This window comes from Vicia villosa, linkage group LG2 (assembly GCF_029867415.1).
Source record: "Vicia villosa cultivar HV-30 ecotype Madison, WI linkage group LG2, Vvil1.0, whole genome shotgun sequence".
NCBI classification, from domain to species: Eukaryota; Viridiplantae; Streptophyta; class Magnoliopsida; order Fabales; family Fabaceae; genus Vicia; species Vicia villosa.
This window is the reverse complement of record NC_081181.1, coordinates 41,395,984-41,404,030: the sequence shown is the minus strand read 5'-3', so window position 1 is coordinate 41,404,030 and position 8,047 is coordinate 41,395,984. Positions and strand designations below refer to the sequence as shown.

Here is an 8,047-nt window from a genome sequence, read left to right as displayed (position 1 = left end):
ACTTCTCATACATGTAGCACCATATATGAGCATTTCAGAGCAAAAGAAAACACAGATTGAATCATTTTAAGTAAAGAACAATTAAAACATAGTTTGTACTCACAAGAAAATTTGGTTGGTTCTCGGCATCAGGATATGCCCAGTTCCAGCTTCCACTCTCCATCTTGCCCTTCAATCAGATTCCATTGGATTGCTAAACCTGAATCAGTCCAAACAGTCATTGATGTGGCCACCGCGATCGATCACCGATGATAAATCTATCATCGAAAAACATAATTATCGCCGTTTGCATTTCAGCTCCAACACAAAAAAGAATTTCCGAATTATTTTCAACAGCGGCAACAGAATTTGTTTCAAAATGTATGCAAATATACAAAAGATAAGTTAAAAACCAAATTCCAAATGTCTCAATGAGTGGCAAAAAGAGTTGGTACAAAACATGGTTACTAAATTTCCCAATTAAATGTAAAAACATCAAAAAGAGGCCTGAACCAAATAGTTTCTATTACAATAAATCATTTGCAAGAGTTCAACCTACATTTGTAGTTTCATCACTTCATGCACTCCTAAGACATGTAAAAGAAGCACAAAGACTGTATAAAAAAATAAGACAGATGTTAAATAGATTCTGGAGGTTAATTTTGATTACTGCTAGCAACATCTGATTCATGTTTTAGCCGACGGCCCTTATCCGGACCACCTATGATCCCCCATCTTTGAAATTGATTTTGTCAAGCTCGAGCCCTCTCGCTCTCTTCTTCCGACTTCTGTGCAAAATAGCAAGGACAAGAGAGTCCATATATTCTGGGGATTCCATGTCGGCATCACTCACAGCATGCTTACAACCGTAACTCATGATCAACCGTGATCAACCATGATCAACCGAAACTCATTTGTCAAACACAAAGCATTCTCCCTCCCAAAGACTTTGTTTCTCTGGAATCTCCTCAAGATATTTCAGAATTCCACTTTCCAGGTGATATACCTAGAAAAATTTCAAATATAAATGACAATCATTTTGTTCGGGTAAAACAAAATAAATTTTCAATTTAAAGGTAAAATAACCTCTTCGAAACCTTGGCTGAGAAGTAGACTTGAAGCTTTCTCACATCGAATACCCCCGGTGCAATACATTGCAATACGCGGCAACTGTTGTTTCGTAGTCTCTGTTTAATTTTGAGCACTTTGGTCTTAATGGTTTTCATCAACTTTTGGATACTCAACATCTGTTCTCATAAGCTTGAAACGTTCCTCTACCCACGATGGAAATTCACAAAAGGATATCATGCAAGGATCAACGAATCCTTTAAACTTTCCTATTCTAGTTTCGTAGTTATTTTGCACATCAATTACCACCTGCATATGAAAAAGTTTGCACTTTTTTATAAACTAAATTTTGCATTTAAATGTTTTAACACTCTCAAGAATCCAAACAATTCAAGGCATTGACTTTTAAAATATTATGCAGATTACAAGATCACATAACAGCAGAGCCAAATATCAAAGATAAGAGAATCCTTAAAAATAATAAGAAATTAGCTACTCACTGTATCAGGATCAGTACTAATTAGGGACTTCCATTCCTTTGGGCCAACATATTATCCAACCCTTTCAATAGGTGATATAGTAGGCATCCCAAGAGTGACAATCTGTGACAACAAAAGGCTCACATGTAATTAATAATGAAATTTAATATAACAAAGTAGTTCAGTCTTTTGACATATGTAAATATTACCTCTTTCTTCACCTTGACTCTCACATGATCCCATCGGAAAGGCACGTCCTCTCCTGCAGCAAGAGGAGAACTGGAACTATGCCCATCATTATGACTGTGATGTATGGCCTCCTCCTTACGAATGACAGGCGCTCATCACTCTGAATAAATTCAAGAAATTTCTCAACCGAATGCCGCGTACCACATAGGCTTCCATTATTTCCTTAAGGTGCAAGAATGATACCACCTAAAACACGCTGAGCAAATATCATATCAATCAGATGCAAGAATTATTATTTGAAATTCCTGAAAAACAATTAGTTCAAAAGAAAACCATAAACCTTAACAACCAAATAGCTTAAGACATACATTAAACCAGTAGCACATGTGAAGTTGTATCAGTTCAAGAATTATAGCTTTAGAAAATATCATTGCAACACGCCGTGAGTTGTCAAACTCATCATGAATCAAACATAAATTCGATTTAGCAACACACGCCCAAGAAAGTATAAAAGAGAAAAATTATCATAAAATCACCCTACTATTTTTTAACCAAAATTAAGCGGTATAACATAAAAAATTTGTGGCAACAAAGATACATAAATCAAATCCATAAATACTGTCAGCAGCATATATAGCAGAGCCAAAAATGCATATTCCTAAAATTATTACATGTAATTTTGGAGAATCAAAAGCTAAAAGAAATAATCAAGTTCATCCAAGCTTTCCCTACTTTATCAATTTGACGGGGCTTAAGACTCCTCCGGCTCCAGCAGTATTTGCTAAGTTCATAAACACTTTCTGATTCATCCTGCAGAATAAAACAAAGCAGTCCCAAACCTACCCAAACAGATACAACCAGACAACTTGTACCAAGCTGCACCAGCTTCATAAGCCAAATCTGTGCCATACAAACCACAATAAAAAGCCTGCTGCCAGCAACCCCATCATGTTAGAATATTATTTTGGGTCATACATGTAATAAATTAATTAATGTGTTAGGATCATTATTTAATTAGCCAAGTTAAAGTGATCTATTAATATAATATTTATGGCTAAGGATATAATCATCATGAAAAATATTGTGTAGATACCAAAAGTCTTATTTTATTTTGTGATGGGTAAAATTAAAATAGGAAAGCTTGAATAGTCATGACCCTTTATGAAAGGGCATGAAAGTTTAAACATGAATAAACATGACCCTTCATGAAAGGGCATAAGATTCATATAAATAAGAGGTTATGGTCCCCAATTGTAGACACTAGAAAATATTATAAAATATTTATTCTCTTATCCCATTGGAAGAGGAACTAAGGAATTAAGGAATCTACCATTGAAAGGTCATTACTCTATCAAGATCATCATCTTCTCATTGAAACTTCATGGATCCTAAAGGTACGCTTCCGATTTATTTTTCATCTTGAATTGAGTATGGATTCATAAAGTTTTTGATTAATTAGAAAGATACCAACAATTGGTATCAGAGCCACTCATACTTGATTCTGTATGAATTTTGATAATTGTTATAAAATTAGATTATTGAAAATTAAAATCTATCAAACAATATCACGTTCTAAATGAATGTATATTAGCATTTTTTGATTGAATTGTTATGATACATTAAATGTTATGATCAAATTTTCCTTACTGCTAGTTTTTTAAAATGTCCTACTTCTATGTATATAAAGTACATAAATTTTGACGTTAATATATCAAAAGATGCAATTGTTTAATTTTGTTAATTATTCAAAACTAATGAAAGATGCCGTACATAAATTTTAACGTTACTGAAACAAAGTACCGGTTCGTACATATTCATTCAAAAATTAATTTAATATAATTGTTAGTTTCAGAAATTATGTTGGAATACGGTTGTTTTAATTGTTGATTATTTCTTATAAGTAATCCAAGGAAAATTAATGAAAATTAATATGGAATATACAAATATATCTCAGTTTTAAAAACTAAATTAATTCAATTTGTCATAATTTTAAACTAAAGTTATTTGACATTTTAAATAATCTATTGAGACTAGAAATCACCAAAGTGACTATTCTTTTATGGATTTGATTATGAGAAATGTTGAATGTTAGTGTATATGAGTATTAATTTTTCCAAAGAAAATATTAATATTTGACAAAATTTGTATATACAAATGTGATGATAAATATGTGATGATTATAAGGTTTTAGATGTCAATAATAAATCAATCCAAAGATAGTTTTATTATTTGACATATATTATTGTCAATATTTGATCATTACAACAAGAGTATCACTAGCAATTAATACTATTGTCCAAAGACATTTATATTAATGTTGCACGAGATATCTTGAAATTAATTATGACATTATTTGAACATATATCATTTGAGCATATTTATATTATTTTATTTTGTTTTCTTTACAGTTAATATTGCTACTATATCTGCTAACATGAATTCAGTCCCGGTTCTTAATGGTGCAAATTTTAAGGACTGGAAGGAGAACATTTTAATTGTTCTTGGCTGCATGGATCTTGACCTTGCATTAAGGATGGAGCAGCCCCCTTCTCCGAGAGACTCCACTACTCCGGAGGAAAAGAAAAATTATGAGAAGTGGGACCGCTCCAATCGTATGAGTCTTATGATCATAAAGTGTGGCATTCCAGAGGCATTTAGGGGTACTATATCTGAAGAAATAACAAGTGCCAAAGACTTCCTTGCCGAAATTGAAAAGCGCTTTGCTAAAAGGGATAAGGCGGAAACAAGCACACTCCTTCAAAGCTTGATTTCTATAAAGTATAAAGGCAAAGGAAACATAAGAGAGTATATTATGGAAATGTCTAACATTGCTTCCAAACTTAAGGCACTAAAACTTGATTTGTCGGACGACTTATTAGTGCATTTGGTGTTAATATCTCTTCCTGCACAATTTGGTCAATTTAAGATAAGCTATAATTGTCAAAAGGAGAAGTGGTCTCTTAACGAGCTTATTTCATATTGTGTGCAAGAAGAAGAGAGGATGAAGCAAGATAAGACAGAAAGTGCTCACTTGGCAAGTACCTCTAAAAGCAAGGGCAAAAGGAAGAAATATAAGGATATAAAGAATGAAGCTGACGAGGGTCCGATACAAAAGAAGCAAAATAAGGGTAATGGTTGTTTCTTTTGTAAAATGACTGGACATGCAAAGAAGGAATGTGCCAAGTATCATGCATGGCGAGTAAAGAAAGGTATGTTTCATACTTTGGTATGTTCTGAGGTAAATTTAGCTTCAGTACCAAGAAACACATGGTGGTTAGACTCCGGTGCTACTACTAACATTAGTGTTTCAATGCAGGGTTGCCTGAGTTACCGAAAGCCAAATGATGCTGAAAGATGCATTTATGTGGGAGATGGAAAGTTGGTAGAAGTAGAGGCAATAGGGCATTTTAGGTTGTTATTAAGTACTGGTTATTATTTGGATTTAATGGATACTTTTGTTGTACCGTCTTTTAGACGAAATTTAATTTATGTTTCTTCATTGGACAAATTTGGTTATCATTGTTCATTTGGAAATAATAAATTTAATTTATCTATTAATTCAAATATTGTTGGATCTGGTACTCTTATGGCATATGATAATCTATATTTACTTGATACTTATGCTTCTTATAATGAAACCTTGAATGTGGAATCACATGGTACTAAGCGTAAAATTAAACACACAAATTCAGGAGCATTGTGGCACAAGCGTCTAGGTCACATTTCTAAAAATAGAATTGAACGACTTGTGTCTAATGGGATCCTAGATTCCATTGACTTCGCAGACCTTAATGTTTGTGTTGAGTGCATTAAAGGAAAACAGACCAAAATCAAGAAATTAGGTGCATATAGAGCTACGGATGTCTTAGAACTGATACATACAGACATTTGTGGGCCATTTTCGACACCGTCTTGGAATGGCCAACAATACTTTATATCATTCATAGACGATTACTCAAGATATGCATACCTATTTCTTATACATGAAAAGTCTCAATCATTGGACGTTTTTAAATCATTTAAGGCTGAAGTTGAGAATCAACTCAATAAAAGAATCAAGTGTGTCAGATCTGACCGTGGTGGTGAATACTATGGTAGATATGACGGTTCGGGTGAACAACGTCCTGGTCCATTTGCCAAGTACCTAGAGGAGTGTGGGATCGTTCCACAGTACACCATGCCTGGTTCACCTAGCATGAATGGTGTATCGGAAAGACGAAACCGAACTCTTAAGGATATGGTAAGAAGCATGATATGTCATTCTACTTTACCAGAGTCACTTTGGGGAGAGGCACTAAAGACTGCAGCTTACATTCTAAACAGAGTACCAACTAAAGCAGCTGCCAAAACACCTTATGAACTTTGGACAGGCAAAAGGCCTAGTCTAAATCACTTTCATATATGGGGATGTCCAGCCGAGGCAAGACCTTATAGGCCAAATGAAAAGAAACTAGATCCCCGAACAGTTAGCAGCTACTTCATTGGTTATTCTGAACGATCCAGGGGCTATAAGTTTTATGATCCCAAATTAAAGACAATCTTTGAGACAGGAACTGCAACATTTTTTGAGGATATTGAGTTTGGGGGGAGAAATAAGGTTAAAGACTTTGATTTTGAGGAGGAATCAATTTCAATTCCAGTACCGATTGATTCATTTGCTTTTAACGAGGCAAATTCAGAAGATCTTCAAGACATTGTCATTCAAACTCCCATTCAAGATGTATCAAATGATAATGAAGAACAAACTCAAGATCCTCAAGAACTAGAGCCTCAAGAACCAATGCTTCAAGAACCAATCCCATTACGACGATCCACAAGAGAAAGAAGAAATGCTATTCCAAATGACTATGTTGTATTTCTACAAGAACATGAGGAAAATGTTGGCATGATGGAAAATGATCCAATCAATTTTCGCCAAGCCCTAGGAAATCCTAATTCAGAAAAGTGGATTGAAGCAATGAATGAAGAGTATAAGTCTATGCAAGATAATAAAGTTTGGGAACTTGTCCCATTACCTGAAGGTGTGAAACCTATTGGTTGCAAGTGGATTTTCAAAACCAAAAGGGATTCCAAAGGTAATGTGGAAAGGTATAAGGCTCGTCTTGTAGCCAAGGGTTATACTCAAAAGGAAGGAATTGACTTTAAAGAGACTTTCTCCCCAGTTTCATCGAAAGACTCTTTTAGGACAATCATGGCTCTTGTCGCACATTATGACTTGGAGCTTCATCAAATGGATGTCAAAACAGCTTTTCTTAATGGAAACATTGATGAAACAATTTATATGGTGCAACCGGAAAACTTTGTGACAGGATATCCAAAGAAGATGGTTTGCAAATTGACGAAATCCATTTATGGGCTAAAGCAGGCATCTCGTCAATGGTATTACAAATTTCATCATGTAATTCTCTCATTTGGTTTTGAGAAGAACATGATTGATGAATGTGTGTATCATAAATTCAGTGGGAGCAAATATATTTTTCTGGTATTGTATGTTGATGACTTACTGCTTGCCACCAATGATATAGGTATGTTGCATGAAACTAAGAGATTTCTATCCAGAAATTTTGAGATGAAAGATCTTGGTGATGCCTCCTTTGTGTTAGGAATCCAGATACATCGGGATCGCTCTCGAGGTACTTTAGGATTATCACAAACTGGCTATATCGATAAGGTTCTTAAAAGGTTTGGCATGCAGGACTACAAACCAGGTGATACCCCGGTAGCTAAGGGAGACAAATTTAGTCTAAATCAATGCCCAAAAGGAAATTTAGAAATTCAAGAAATGCAAAAGATTCCTTATGCATCAGCTGTAGGAAGTCTAATGTATGCTCAAGTTTGTACACGTCCAGACATAGCATACATTGTTGGAGTGTTAGGCAGATATTTAAGCAATCCAGGAATGGATCATTGGAAGCAGCTAAAAGAGTTATGAGATATTTAAAGAGAACAAAACATTATATGCTCACGTATAAGAGGTCAGATTCTCTGGAGATCATTGGGTATTCTGACTCCGATTTTGCTGGATGCCAAGATAGTAGAAGATCCACTTCGGGCTATATATATGTTGGCTGGTGGTGCAATTTCTTGGCGCAGTGCCAAGCAAACTCTTGTAGCTTCGTCCACCATGGCAGCAGAGTTTGTAGCGTGTTATGAGGCGTCAAACCATGGAATTTGGCTGAAGAACTTTGTCACAGGGCTGCGAATTATAGAAGGAATTGAAAGACCACTCAAGTTATTTTGTGACAACAAATCAGCCGTTTTATACTCCAATAACAATAGGAGCTCGACAAAGTCGAAACACATTGACATCAAGTTCTTAGTTGTAAAGGAGA

At 34.8% G+C, this 8,047-nt stretch overlaps 1 pseudogene; it reads right to left on the bottom strand.

The window, feature by feature from the left end:
• Positions 1-506: 506 nt before the first annotated feature.
• On the bottom strand, positions 507-1,986 carry LOC131648915 (rhodanese-like domain-containing protein 7; annotated as a pseudogene).
• Positions 1,987-8,047: the final 6,061 nt, after the last annotated feature.